The sequence below is a fragment of the Argopecten irradians genome, chromosome 14 (genome assembly GCF_041381155.1).
Source record: "Argopecten irradians isolate NY chromosome 14, Ai_NY, whole genome shotgun sequence".
Lineage (NCBI taxonomy): Eukaryota > Metazoa > Mollusca > Bivalvia > Pectinida > Pectinidae > Argopecten > Argopecten irradians.
This window is the reverse complement of record NC_091147.1, coordinates 24,826,104-24,842,768: the sequence shown is the minus strand read 5'-3', so window position 1 is coordinate 24,842,768 and position 16,665 is coordinate 24,826,104. Positions and strand designations below refer to the sequence as shown.

General features: G+C 33.7%; 1 long non-coding RNA gene across 1 annotated transcript; it reads right to left on the bottom strand.

Annotated features, from left to right (window-relative positions):
- Positions 1-14,246: 14,246 nt before the first annotated feature.
- On the bottom strand, positions 14,247-16,452 carry LOC138307780 (uncharacterized). Its single transcript, XR_011206042.1, has 2 exons — positions 15,885-16,452; positions 14,247-15,572 (listed from the first exon to the last, which is right to left on the bottom strand). It is a non-coding gene; the product is annotated as an uncharacterized lncRNA (long non-coding RNA).
- Positions 16,453-16,665: the final 213 nt, after the last annotated feature.

Sequence of the window (16,665 nt, the reverse complement as noted above, 5' to 3'; positions counted from 1 at the left end):
ATAACTTAATCAAAGTACTCAAGGCACTAAAAGACAGAGACTTCATAAAATGTTTTGGTGAAATTAAAGGGATGTGGATCAAAGATGATTAAAACGAAAATCGAAGAAGTTTTCGACAAAACTGGACATACCATGTAGAATAAATTTATACCCTGTTTATAAGCAACATATTCTATGGTATTCCATAGGAACACGAATAGCATACATCACTCATTTTCAAGCATATACACATTATATCTAGTTGAATTGGATAAGATATTATGTCTTTGGTCAGCATCGTTGTAGGAGGTAAAATTGTGTAGAATTTTTTTATTAATTTTATCTTATATTCTGTTACCAATCTACCTATGTCTCTTGTTGACTGGTAGCACGTATATATAATCCGATGTCCATCCAAGCTATTCTGTATTGAAGCTATCAATGTTAGTTTCTAAAACTTTCCACGATTTTACACGTCAGTTGTATTAGGACATAATGGAAGTAGGCTTTCATTGAAGTGACTCAATACAGAGTAAACGAAAATAGGGAATTGATTTTTATTCATCTTCAATAATATCAGGTATTATGTGTAAATTTTGGTTTGCCTACGTAGGTGCATGAAATATTATGGACCCCCTCCTCTTCATTAGAGCTCTAGTCCTAACACTGTGTCAAGTACACACCACAGCGATAAGGTGTAGGGGCCAGCTTCAGATGTCAACGCTGGCTATAGAAGCTGAGAATGCCATTAATCACATCTACTGTATTTATTAGCAACAAGACTGGTCAGTTTGCTATATGGATATTCTACATAAAGGGCAGTATATATTTTGTGAGTTTGTATACATCATCATGTTATAACTTAGGTAGATAGATAGATTCCCTTTATGTTTATTTTCAATATACCTGAAGTTATATTGACTATTTATTTCCTGTGTAAAGCTGACAAAGTAACAAGTGCTTACAGAAATCTGGATCCCAGAACTTAGGAATTTAACCTTAACAGTTATCAAGACCATAAACAACATTAAGGTATAGGCTGGTGTAGAGCATTGTTTATCATACTACTATTGTTACATAATGTATTCATACTCGTCAAATATATGTATTCCTCGTTTCTGGAGTTAATTTCATCATTGTGATAACTATCCTATAAAAATAATCAAACAATTTATATGTACAAAGGCATGACATAAACCATTTCATATCTGAATAACGCAGGGATAACGTGAAGGGGCCAGCTTCAGATGTAAGAGAAGCTCAGAAGTCACTAATCAACGCTATTGTATTTATCAGCAACATGACTAGTTAGGCTGCTTCAATTTGTTGATGAATATATTACACAAAAGGGTAGTATACATTTTGTGAGTTTGTATACTTAATCTTGTTATAATTAGGTATAGATTCCATTTATGTTTATATACAATATACCTGAAATTATATATGTTGACTATTTGGTCTTAGTCATTTATTTCCTTTATAAAGCTGATAACGTAATTCAACTCTAACAGAAAGTTGGACGCCCTTACCTAGAAACATTGGTAACCAACCAAATGTATTCATACTCGTCACACATGTTTCTAACCAACTACATTCTGTCGAGCATGTACACATGGGTGTAAATGCGCTCCAAAGTCCATAGTCCCCCATCATAGCGCAACATCATCTTCTCAAATCACATTTTACATTTTGGTACTGGTAGACAAGAATGGCCTCCATGTTGGTTGATGATACATATTGTCACAAATGGTGATAAACACACGTGGATGTTGTGAACAGAAAGTTGGACGCCCTAACCTAGAAACATTGCTAACCAACCAAATGTATTCATACCGTCAAACATGTTTCTAACCAATTAATTTCAATATTCTATCACAATTTATGTGTACAAAGGGACATCATAAAAACCTTTTCATATCTGCTTTGTATTTTAACATATCATGATTGGTAATTGTTTTTAGCTTAGAAACATTCAGTACTACATTCTGTCGAGCATGTGCACATGAGTGCTCAGGAATTTCGGGACAAAAAGTAGATGCGATCCAAAGTCCATAGTCCACCATCATAGCGCAACATCATCTTCTCAAATCACATATTACATTTTGGTACTGGTAGACAAGAATGGCCTCCATGTTGGTTGATGATACATATATATTGTGACCGCATACATATTGTCACAAATGGTGATAAACACACATGGATGTTGTGGAATCGGAGTCAGTAATGTGTATTGGCGATCCACGTAAATCACTTTTACTCTATGACTGCAATAGCCAAAGGAGGAAATAATTATAGTTAACACTACCAAAAACCTTGACACTTATTTAAAACCTAATTTAAAACATGAAAATTGATAACTTACGTTTGATGTTTCCGGAAAAGCCATTCACAAGTAGTTTGTAATTTTGAGATTCTTCAGCGACCTGGAAATTGGAGTACTCTGCGTACCCCCATTCCCCAGTCAAAGCTACAACTTCCACACGCATAATCTTAGAGATGTTTGTTAGGAGATGCAGGTTATCGTTACCTGTAAGCGAAGACAATATTTAAAGACTAGTCCCCAAAACAAACAATATCACATGATAGTGTATACGTTTACCGTAACATATTACGTGGTAACAAGTTTAATTTATTCAATACACACATTTTCCAGGATATAACGAAAACTCCATGAACATGTATGTTCCCTAAACATGGTTTTCATTAAGAGAGATACATAAACTTTATGAAAGTATGTTCGTCAAGTCATTCTTACTCCAGCTCATTTCTGGACTTCAGTTTAATAATTGCCTTTATTCTATTGGCTTGCCGAACATACTCATAGTCTCCAAATGTGCCAGTTTCTTTTCCTGCATAGTGCTCAGCATAAATAAAGTGCAATGACTGTGGTTCACCCGTTGTCAGTATAATGTTACCGGATGTAGTGTGAATGTTATACAATGTATGTTTCTGGCGGAATTATCTGTGAAAAGAAACATGACACGAGTTCCATTGTTACAAAAACATACTGCATTTTCCCGGAACGCACGTGCAACACACCATATACACGGAGGACCGTCTAAAAAAGATAATGAATGTTTAAAGGACGACAATGTAATGAAACAACCATCCAACGAGATAGCATTATTAAACAAACCAAATGAAGGATCCACATATGCTTTGGAATTCACCCTTTTTTCAGACATATTAGGAATTCACTAGAGTATGCATAATCATTACAAATGCAAAATGTACTTATACAACCTAGCATGTTTGTTGTTGTATATCATAGTTTCAAAGGAAAGCAGTTAACCAAGTTCCACTGTATATGAATCTACAATTTCAGTAATATCTGATTATCATTCAAACTGAAGATATAAGGTCTCAAACAATTTGTACATTTCATTTGATTAATTACATTTTAGGTAATTTACAGAAGTTTATTCATCCTCATTTTATATATCATCACAAGCTTGAGGAATTCTAATTTATCAATTTACACTTTAACCCGAATATTTTTAATCTGTATATGAAAATCTGCCTTTGCAATGCCAATTAATTCTGCATAACAACTCAGCTGTTATGTTGACTCCTTATTAATCCATATTCAGCCTTACTTTCCAGCAGTGACTGTGAGTGCCATGATTTTTTTTAACTTTGAAATAGACCTGAAATAAAGGTAAACAGTGTCAAAATGTAAAAAAAAAATCAAAATATGTACAAAGAAATAAACATTTAAATTTATATATTAGTATGTGGAGTAAAAATATAACATAAGATGGTTTCAGAGGTCCAATTATACAAAGCTTTCCTTTCAATAGACAGGGTCATATCTAATATGAATCTGCAAATGTTTAGTGGTGGAGGAAATGAAAGAACCTCAGAAAAAAAATCAAAAATCATGGTTCTTGACTAGGCCCAACTTGGTGCATGAATAGCGAAAACCAAAGCAGCGGTCTAGTATAGTACATGTGCTACCGTATATAGGGATATAGTATATACAGCCTTGTTAAAACATGTAACTAATGATACATATCTGCAGGTACAGTAGCAATCATCTTGTGATTTAGAGAGATCATGATAAAGACATCTGACAAAGGAAAGAGTTGATGTTCATTTACTTTTGACCTATGGCCAGTATCTGGCTAATACCCTGTGAGGCAGTATGTGGGCAGTTTGTGCTCACATGACCAGGTGGAGGGTTTGTGGTAGGGGCACTAGACCATTTGACCAGAATAGTCCATATTTTAATACACAGGAGCTTGTAAATAAAACAATAGATTCAATAGATATTTGCCATCAACTTGTACTGAAATTTGTGCGCTGTATATTGCCTTATATTTGAAATAGATTTTACTAGACATATTTAATTATATAATAATATATTTATAGATTTTTACACACCCTTTGAAGTTTTTTTCCAGCAAGTTTTGAAGTACACTTGATATAAAGTATTGGTCTTGACAGGTGTAGACAAATTAGCTGATGAAGATATTTCCCATTGCTGTAATTTAATAAACCAATAACACGTAGTTTTGATAGTTTTAAGATATAAAATTGTTGTTTTGAATACCTTGACACACATGTTTTTCTTAATATTTGGTGAAGTTTACATACTGGAAATGTAGACTGCAATTTAATAATGAAAAAAGTACAGACGAGACAGTGTAATAATGCCTGTCAGCATGAAATATTTTACACAATACGTTTATTGCAGTATTACGATACGGTTTCTCACGACAAGAAACAACACATCAAGATAGTGACAGAGTTGACATGTCCCTGTGTTTATCATCAACTGTCAAACGAGCTCCGTCAAACGAATGTGACCACAATTTCAATTATTGTCCCGTTAGTCGATTTTAACCATGAAACAGCCTACAACTGAATTCGGCATTATTCAATATATATATATATGGAGTTCATTTACGTATGTTGGGCCTACCTTAGGCGTTGAATAACGTTGTCTGCATGCATGTTTCAGTTGATATTAAGGTCAGCTGACGGGCGGGTTTTTGTTGGGAGTTATCTGTATTTCACAACATTCTGCATGTAATCCTGGTTGACAGTAGTCTCTGAAGGTAGCATGGACTTCCATAAGGTCTTTAAAGGTAGGCTTCGCCCAATGAAATATAAAGAATACGAAATTGAAATTTATCCTGTACATAGATATAATCTTCAGATCACTTTAATGCATAATGCATACATATAATCTTCAGATCACTTTAATGCATACAACGAACAATATGGGTGGTCAGTTGCCTAGCTTGACCAGGAAAATACTCCTCTAAAAATAGAGCGAAGTCAAGCTTTACATAGAACATGACATTTTTTTCCAAAACGAGGCCGCATCAACAAACGGAATCGTGCAACAAAAAGTCAGATAGTAGTGACAGTCTTACAACGGCATGTTCAGTAAAAAAAATAACGACAACAAGTCGAAGTGCGATGGACTGTTTATACGTATCATATAATCTAAAACACTTAATGTTACTTACATACGCTCGCTAGCTTAGTACACCAAACCTATATCTAGTATGTCTGTTGCTGTATGTGCGCTGGCATATAAGTTGAAATTTAACTCACCATGTGCAACAGAATCCGGGCAAATTCCGCTCGAGACGTGGCTTCTGTTTCTTCTATTGCTACATGCCATCTCTGAATGTCATTCCCTATAGCTATCAAAGTGTGCTATCGATTCCAATCTAATTTCCTCGTCTTTTTTGCCGATTCAGATACATTTTTTTCTCACGCGCTTTTGTTCAGCAATTTTGTTTACTTTAAGGGCGTAACAATGCGCATGCGCGAAACTTCGACAACACAATCTATCGCAGCTTCATTTGCATACTATTCTGTCTGACTGATAATCGTAATAATCAAGGATTTCCTTCAAATTTGCATTCAAGACACATTTATTCAATCTCATACACATACAGAAATTAAATTGAGGTATTTTTATTACGTTTTTTCATCTTTTCTTCCGTTTATCGGATTTTACAAAAAAAATATTTATTTGGTTGAGCGAAACCTACCTTTAAACATGTTACTAGTGTTGTAGATGAGCTGTCTATATCATTTTACCCTAAATGTCATAACACTTCAACAGTGCATGCAGTCGAGCTGCAGCCGGTTGACGGGCAAAATTGCGGCGTGTTTAGACATGGCCGAAGTCATTTGTATACGTTACGCGATTGGTCGAAATGACCTGTCAATCAAACTCCGGCGATCCGTCAATTATCGAACAACACAACAAAGGGGCATACGTCATAATACAATGACTAATAACGTACAGTGTTAATTATTCAATGAAATTATTCTGATGGCTACAGTTTTCTTTTGTAAGTATTTTATGTGAACCATACTCACCGTCCATGGTCCATTTTCAGTATCCATGTCACAGTATACAGAAAGGCCTTTCTGTCCTATTTTGTATACCCCAGATCTATGTCAAGTCAAGTCTGCACATTGGTATATCACTAAAAAAGTGAAGTTGATAGGTATGTAAAGATGTTACAATATACTATATGTTTAACATACACTTATTATAAATCGAATAGAGGTTAAATATGGATCTAAATAAGAGTTATGATAACAATATGCAATATTTATCAATAAACTCGCTGTTTTAATTATATATGACTTAAAGCCAGGATGAAAAAAATAAATAAATGATAAAATATTTTTATATCATATCAATTGGTATAAGATTCAGGTTGAGCATGACTGTAGGATCCCCAAATTGTAAATAATATATATTTTTATTATTGCTTGATTACTGATAATTTCTGGTAGCGATGACCAGGGCAATAATCACACATGGACTTTTGGTCCAAGTCTGCCAGTGACTGTATCTGTTTATTATTTATTGGCTTTGCCTGTTGTTTAATCCTGGTGACATGTAACATTTGATGCAATGAAAATGAAATTATTTTATATCGAATATTTGATAGTTGAACATGTCACATTATTCGAGTAATTAAAACAATATATATTAGTCATCAACATATTTATAAACATATAATGCATTGTATTTATAAAACATACAGTAGCTAAAGATGCTCCACCGCCGACAAATCATTATTTTCAACAATAATTGGTGTTTAATGTCTATATATATGTCTAATTAACACAAAATATTATTAAAAAATACTTTGCTTTCGGAGCATACGTAATCAGAACTGTATTCCATGTATGATATAGTGCCACGGATTTTTTTCGGGGTGCAATTAATTTTTTTTGATATTTTTTATCTTGAACTAAAATTAGAAGGTCAAATGTTTAGATGATTGTAATGGTATCAAGTGAGTAACACTCCTGTTTTTAATCGAAAAAACACCATTTGTAAGCGGTGGAGCATATTGAAGCAGTTTGAAGTAGTTTGTTTAATGATTTTTATATTACAGAGAGTGGGGCTAGATTTCTTGTGATCATCATTAATGTAGATGTGTATGATGTAGCTATCAATTGGCCATTATGAATAAGTAAAGATACCTTTAAAACTATTAAAGTTAACATGCACTACATGCCAATTAAAGGTGATAAAGACAGATTTTAGATATGGTTTTTTTGTGTTGGTTTTTGTAAGCTGTGATCCACTTAACGATTCAAAACGGCAGTGATGCGGCCTTTTGGCAATTATGAAGTTGAAAGACTGTCGCTTTACATGCTGTTTTGCTCAAATAATTGAAAATGGGATATATCTGTATATAATATACAATGTATAACATACTCTGATATAATAGAAATACCATTTCCTCATTCTAATCGACATAAATCTAATTTATTATTCTGGGCTATAAAATTGTTATGTTCAGTAAGCTAAATAGAGGTTCCCAAGGGAATAAGTGACTGTTGTTTATCATGCTTATCAAACTCGAGATAGTTAATTTTCAAATTTTAAAAAGACACGAGCTTTAGCGAGTGTCCTTTGAAAATTTGAAATTAACTAACGAGAGTTTAGATAAACATGATAAACAACAGTTACGCGTTGGGGAACTTATTTATCCCATAACTTTAGCTCTATATTTATACCGTGGTGACCATTTTCTCGTCTTCATTCTCATTCAGGGACACTTAACACCATACATTGTGTAGTGATATCTTTCCGCCATAAAATATAGTGCCTAAATAGAGAACCAATATTCTATTGTTTGATACTTTGAATAAGCAACAACTTGTTAAACAGTAAGTACAATGTTATTTAAAAGAAAATGCGGTATGAAAAGTAGCCCGAAGTTGAGAGCCAATCTGAATCAAGAGATCTTGTAGTTGACCAATCAGAGGCGCCGTAGGTGTTAACACACTGGAGTGTGTAAACATAAATGATAACCAACTGCTATGGAATATATCACATGGGTTTTCCATTGTGAAACATGAATAGTTATGGGATAAATTTTACATCGTGTAGGTAGGGTCAGCTCAGGTTGACTTTTGTTTGTAAATTAAAACTCTAAATATAGAATCGTTCAATTAACACAGGGCAATGAAAAAACATATATTCTTATAAAACACAAATCATTTACATGTCCGCTTTATTACATTACTTAACCGTGCGCAGTTTTGGAAATGACAAACCTGTCCACCTTTAAGTAAATTTTAAAGTATACATACATTCCACAGTGATCAGAGAATTAATTTATATCAATTTTTACACACTAGGTTAGATTGCCTATTGACCATTATGAGACGAGTTAGGGGTCTAGGGGTCATATTGATATAAACTGTAACTAAATCTCAGATCTCTTTGGTACAGTCCGGTAATTTTGTTTCAATGTTGAAATTGGCAACAAGATGGAATATGATGGCTTAATACCGATATTCGGTATATAATAATCATTCAAATGTAATTCTAATGTATAATTGTTGAATCGGATAACGTTCTCTGGTACTGGTTATTACTTCTGTAATTTTGATTAACTCACACAGAAAATATTTGATTTGTGGAGCACTCGATGACCAAAACCACTGTGTTTTACGAAATATGGAACATTTCACAGTACCCGTGTAATGACCTCTTCTCGTGTAAATATCTTTAAATGTGATTATATCAATATGACGCCAATGAAGCAAAATAAAATTGTTTTTATTATCCATACAACAACATATTTGATTGCATGATTTCATATACATGTCATATACATGATTTCATATACATGTATAACAAAATATCGTTTTTGTTGCTCATGTACGTCAAAACTAATAATGTTTTGAAAGTGTAACATGATTTATGTACATTCAATATCATGTAGTATATTAAATACGCGTATATTTTATAATGTAGGCTTACATGGATAAATGCACACAAATAGTACCCAAACAATCTATCTGATTTAATGTTAACTAGCGTTAAGATACTAAATGAAACAAAATAAAATTGCAGACTAAAACTGATACTGTAATGCATGAGATACATTTCTTTTTATTTGTAAACGACATCTTGGACAGTATTCTATCTGATATAATCGGCTTCCATAATGTTTCATGTTGTGTAATGTGCTTACCCGCTTCATCTAGTTTTTGTGCCTTTAACCATTACAGAGTCAACACCCTGGGTCGTTTTGTCTTGCTCAACTAGTTTTTGATTAAATATGCCTTAATCAAATACATGCAGTATGCAATATCTTTTCAGTCCTCCTTCAGTTTGTGTTGAAGTATCAGTATTCTTACTAGTACCACTTGTAACATACTAATAAACTTGTTAATTTCCATAGGGAACGCAAAATCAAATCAAAAATAGATTTCAGGAAAACCCCTTTTCATAGAAAGGTGAAAGTTTCGGAGCTGCTGATTTGGTATTTAGGGCAAATTAGTTTCAAATGTTCAATGTGTGGGATGGGCAATACGTGTAGATGTAAATTTTAAAACTCAAGTCTGTTTCTGACAGAAGGGGGTGGGGTAATCAATAATGGAATTTTAAGGAAATTTTGGTGCGGAATTCAACACAAGATGGCACCCCACATAAAAGGTTAGCAAGATGGCAGATCTCATTTTTTTAATCACAGGTATATAAGATGACCTTCTTCAAAATTAGCACGAGTAACCAGACTTGAAAACTCTATGTAACCTGGACAGTAGCAAATACTGTATTAACATTGTCGTCTATGGGAAATCATTGTAAAATTCGTGATTAAATCTATTTCAAATTTGAAGAAAATGGTTATTGTCAGTTAAATGTTTTTTTTCATACTTTTATTTTTGATAATGAACGTTATCCCTTAGTGATATTAGTGCGCCGTCATATCAGTGCCCGGGCTGATATCCAGTATTCAGTCAACCACAGTGTACCGTTATACGGCTCTTATCTATTAAAGTAATAGACAAAACTCTGCATATTTACATAAGGATCAATATTTGTTTTTTGAGGAATAATTGACATTAGACTCTGAACTTTTTAGTTTATTTATCTGTTATCACATTAATTTAGATAGAAGACAAACACAAAATTGATATTTACCAAGACTTAATTTTAATTGAAAATATCCAATCAATATTCAATCAATAACAACCTTCATTATAATACTTAGCCTTCAATGGGAATATTAAACTATATTTGAATATATTTTTAACCTAATAGGAATGGCAGAAGTTGGCCAAAGCTTCAACATGAGAATTAAAAACAGCTAATATTAAAATGGAAACTGGGAACAGGAAATTCCACAAAATAGAAGCTGTTGTATATAATAGACTTACAAATTCTATATCAGCATTTTCTGTTGCTCCAAGTGAAACACCGCCAAATGGAATTTACACCGAGCAATTAATTTCACGACAAAGTTCAGATAATTCTTGCTACCGCAATATGTCCCAAACAATCTGTGATGCCCTGGAATAACTTCCACTGCACTCTGGGAAATCATGCTGAAGCCTCGACGAAGGATCTTCACACAGGAAGTGATGAGCTGAAACATACAAATTAAAAACCGACAGCAGAAACGCAAGATATCAATCAGCACACTAGCAATAGAAAAATGGGTGGGAAGGGTGGGTTTTTTGGCAAACAAATCTATGGGAGCAAATATTGTGCACCTTCCCTGTACGTAAACTAGATTAAAAAGGATTTTATTCACCTCCCAACAGGAGAGTTCCACTGCTATAGAAGGACAGGGGGCGTAACTCTTTTGTCTTCATCTGATAAACTGAACTAATTGAGAGACCATTAGTTCTTATTATCAAACAGAAGACAAACACAAAATTGATATTTACCAAGACTTAATTTTAATTGAAAATATCCAATCAATATTCAATCAATAACAACCTTCATTATAATACTTAGCCTTCAATGGGAATATTAAACTATATTTGAATATATTTTTAACCTAATAGGAATGGCAGAAGTTGGCCAAAGCTTCAACATGAGAATTAAAAACAGCTAATATTAAAATGGAAACTGGGAACAGGAAATTCCACAAAATAGAAGCTGTTGTATATAATAGACTTACAAATTCTATATCAGCATTTTCTGTTGCTCCAAGTGAAACACCGCCAAATGACAACATTAGATGTTGTCACCGCCAACAGAAATGCGTTACAGTCAGGACAATTCCAAGAAAAAATGGCCAAATATAAATAAATTTGCTGCGTAAAGCCATATCAAAAATGGCATATAAAATGCTAAAATAACAAGATGCACCATACAAATAAGTGCCAAGCCATATCAAAAATAGCATATAAAATGCTAAAATAACAAGATGCACCATACAAATAAGTGCCAAAATAACAAATATGAGGAAGAGCAGATGTCAAAATGAGCCAATTGCTCTGCTGGAAGCGTAACCAAACAAATGTACGCACAAAAATTATGCAAATCGCATAAAAGAGGACACCGACCCAACCAAAATTTGGGCGTATTAGGGCGACCACAAATAAAACCAGCAATATCAAACTCTTCCTCCAAAATATACAAATCAATGCAGCATAGCAAAACAAAATCAATCAATAAATTTTGTTATCATTTTTTTTTTTTTTTTTTTTTTTTTTTTTTTGATTTATGATTGTCCTGACTGCAAGCACCAACTTAACGAAACGTGCACCAAACAATTACCAACTACATTTGCTTAAAACTAAAGCAACCAGGCCCAAGTGCCTAATTCGCCAAAAGGAGAAGAAACTCTTTCTGTGCTAGTTACAAATGCTGCAAACGATACAAAAAACAGATTACTATCCGACTCAAGTGAACACCATCCGAAAACAAAACTTAGTTCTTATCAGTTATTTCTGGATGTCTCAATGTAACAACCACCTCACCTACCATTGCAAGACCCTATCTGGCTAATGATTCTCACTGGAATCAGTTTAACTGTAAATTAACTTCACCCCGCCAATTAATGCGAGGTAAAATGGCTGACACACCAGTCTATTGGTAGGGAACATATCCTGAAAATTCGTCAACAATCCTTAATATCAGCCTATGCCTTAACTCGCATGAATTAACCTGTGCTACATCATTCACCCCACAATGTATAACTAAATGGGCTGGTGGTTCAACAATTGTAAAAGGCGAGCTGAAAATAATACCGACTACAAACCACTGATAATATCTGTATTAACTTAACTAACAACTCTGGTAATCATGAGATAGGAAGATGGCTATCAACTCTATCATTTAGTCTTAACATGAATTACAGACATCTGTTTGTTTTTGACCAGACTTATTACCTACTACTCCAGAATTTCCATACATATAGAGGAGCCACAACTCCTGGTACACCTGATACCATCGCAATGAATTGTGACGAACCTTTTTAAGGCGAAACTGTTCGTCATAAAATTTCCATGTCAGTCCCCCAGTTCTCCTGGCCCCTAACTTAACTGTATGCATATACTTTAACAACCCAGAAATATCCTCAGGATGGGCAGATATATAGACAGAAATGAAAATAGTAAAAGCATCCGTCCACATATCAATGTCATTTATCTTCACACTTCTTTTGTTTTTCTTACATTACCAACTGCCCGTTAACAACAGAAAAATGTTTATCTTCAACAATTGGGGCAGGTTTTGACAAAAGCTGCCCAAGGCCAACAAATTCCCTAATGATTATCTTTTGTCTTATAGTGCATGATACTGAAACACCCAAATCGTCACAAACGCTTTGAACCTGATGTAGGATTGGGTTAAAATGGCTTACATTTCATGCCAAAGATTGTAATGAATTCTGAATTACTAGTACCTTCAGGCCGGGGAGTTGTGCAAACCAGCTCAGTTGCCTGATGGACTGCTTCCACTAGCTGTTGGGCAACCCTGGCAGACACCTGCTCAAAACAGACTCTAGCTGATCTGCTGATAAAGGACCATGGACCGGTTCCCTGTTACCCTTTGACTTTTAAACATATCTTATTGTCATAAATGTACAAATGGATTAGGCAGTTATTTCAACTTAAGAAGCCTTCTTCAATCAACATAAAATATTTACAGGTGATGACATACATACTATAGGTATAAATAATAATTACGGGTATATTTGTCAGAGTATATAACAACAAGATATATACTATGTATTATAATATTATGTAGAATTCCAAATCTTCTGCTGGACTTTATAAATGAATGCACAAGTTCAAATACATGACAGTTTACTTCCAAAGCCAAGTTTTCATTTCCATAAAGTAATAAATTTAAATTTACTTGTATATCTAAATCATTTAAAACTTGGAGCATTTCTGTATGGGCAGCAGCATAATATTTTAACATACAAAAAAGAAATGGTTAGCATTTTCACAAGTGTAGCCACAATTTATACAAATAGAATTTGGTGCCAAATTTACACGGAAAAGGTCATCGTTTAGAGAACTACACTGATGACTTAATTTAGTATGTATAATATTAAATTTTCTTTCTCCATAATTAAAATAACATGGTAGACTCATAGATATAGACTGAGAAAGAGCTAGTTTAAAGGAAGAAAAAGGTAAAGATTTAACTTTAACATCTAAGTTGTTCGAGCTTCTTTAAGTAGTGGGAAAGAAAGATTTTGTTGTAGTGGAGTCGATAATTGGAATTTGGAAACTTTCACAATTTCTTAAAGTATAAGGATTATGATAGCCTAGTAGGAGGTAATAAGTTATTTATCTTATAAAGTAACTGTAGTTTTCTTTTAGCTCTTCTGTCTGAAAGGGGTTCCAAATTTGTTTCAAAATATAATGATTCATTTCTAGTATAACACGGTAATAATTAGCCTGAGAACATCCGTCCCAAACTTCACATGCATATTCAAGAACAGGTAAAATAAAAGACTTATAAATTCTTAAAAGAGCATCATGCTTTAACATATATTTGATTTTCCTTAGGATATTATTATTATTATTATTTTTTTTTTTTTTTTTTTTTTTTTTTTTTTTTTTTATAAATTATTTATAAATTTCATTGATGTGATCAGACCATTTAGCATTTGAATTAAAAAATGACCTCAAAATGTCTATGAAAACTACTAAAATCTAAAATGTTCCATCAAAAATTAAGTCCAAATATTTGTCAATGTTATCAAAATTTGATATAAAAATTACCTCAGTTTTATTAGGATTAAAAGAAACAAGCCACGTTTTGCCCATCGATTTGATTTATCTAAATCCCTATGTAAATCTGTTTCTAATTCACGACATGAAGATGATGACTTTATAAGGGTAGTGTCATCAGCGAATAAACGTGTTGTTGATTGAAGTTCATCAGCTAAATCATTTATATAAATAAGGAAAAGAAGTGGTCCAAGAATTGAGCCTTGAGGGACATCTTCTCATATCATACCAATATCAGAAGAAGAATTGTTTATAAATACGTTTTGATGTCTTTCTCTTAAGTAATGTTCTAACCAGGACGAAAGGTTACCCAATCGAAATACCATATGATTTTAATTTAATTATAAGACATTTGTGCCAGACTCTGTCAAAGGCTTTAGAAATGTCACAGAATATCATACAAATACCGGGTATGAGATTTAGACAAATGTTATGGTATATTTATTTCAATTAATTGGTATACTATTGAATGACCAGGCATAAATCCTGCTTGAAACTGGTAAAATAAATTATTATTATTATTAAATAATTATGCACGTGCTTAAACATTACCCTTTTAAACACTTTCCCAACTGTGAACAGTAGAAAGGAGAGAAATGGGACGATAGTTTGATATAGAATGCCTATCTCCTTTTTTAAAGAGAGGCATAACTTTAGCCATTTTCCATTCATTTGGAAATATACAGGTAGATGAAAGAACCTTAAGAGGTTTACAAACTGTATCAGCCATGTATTTAAGTCTATGGTGACTTATACCATCTTCACCTGAAGCTTTTCCAAGCTTTAAATTAATTAAAACATCACAAATTTCATTAGAAGTAACAAGTAGATTATTTAAAACACTATTAGTTTTCAACTGTAAAATAGGCACTTGCTATCGTCAATATTAGTAAACCTACAGAAATATTCATTTAATAGATTTGCCTTGTCTTTATCATCTACAATGTTACCCCCACTAGCTACTGCTGGAGCTGTAACACTCGAAGTACTGGGACCATTCTCACTCCGACTGGCTGCTGCACTCAACGACATGGAACCATTCTTGTTCCTTACATAGGGGCTGGTAGAGAGCCTCGAGGGTCGCTTTCCCTTACCCCGCACGACTGAAACTCAAATAAGGACATATAGAACACATGTCGACATTATCCGACATACAAACATGCCCCTACATCCTCGGTAACTCGGCATTGGACATTTACCTATCAGCGTTAGCAGATATATAACGCCCGGGGCACCGAGGATGACACAACACTTACACATGATCAAAGGGCAGCAACTCCCATCAACGACAATACCAAAGTCCAAACACAACTTAAACGAATTAATTATCGCCACTTACATTAAAAATAATGACGACTTACAGTCTGAAAATATATCACGATACGAATAAAAATAGTAATACTCAAAATCAATACCTAATTCATGTCTCCGCTAATGCTAACTCCGTTTGCTATGAACTAGAAGTGCAAGATTAATTCTACAATAAAATAAAAATACCGAAATAAATTCCGGTATGGGATAATGCAGTAAAATTCCGGCAAAATATTAGCGACGATGCCAGGAACAAGACATTTCTTTTTAAACGGTGTTAACAACTGGAACCGGGACGAACACGTGTTCGATGGTAGGAAGGCCATGGCCGCACCATGCGGTACGGCTGACCACACGATATATCAAAATCGAACGACATCCGCTTCAATACAAACCAATTCTGTATAACAGACACACAAAGAATGTCCGTATGAACACTAAATTACTGCTGGCACCACAAAACTTCAACAAGCGATTTTTTTTTTTTTGGCAAACAAATCTATGGGAGCAAATATTGTGCACCTTCCCTGTACGTAAACTAGATTAAAAAGGATTTTATTCACCTCCCAACAGGAGAGTTCCACTGCTATAGAAGGACAGGGGGCGTAACTCTTTTGTCTTCATCTGATAAACTGAACTAATTGAGAGACCATTAGTTCTTATTAATATTTTAGATATTCGGTATCTCTGTTAAACATGTTTAAAGATGCTCCACCGCCGACAGAGCATAAATGATATTCATCATTTGAACAATTATGGTGTTTAATCGTGTATATATATGCCTAATTAACACAAAAAATAATATAAAATATTTAATTTCGCCTTTGGTGCATGCACAATCATTACTTCATTCTATATAAGATATAGTGCCACGGATTTTTTTCG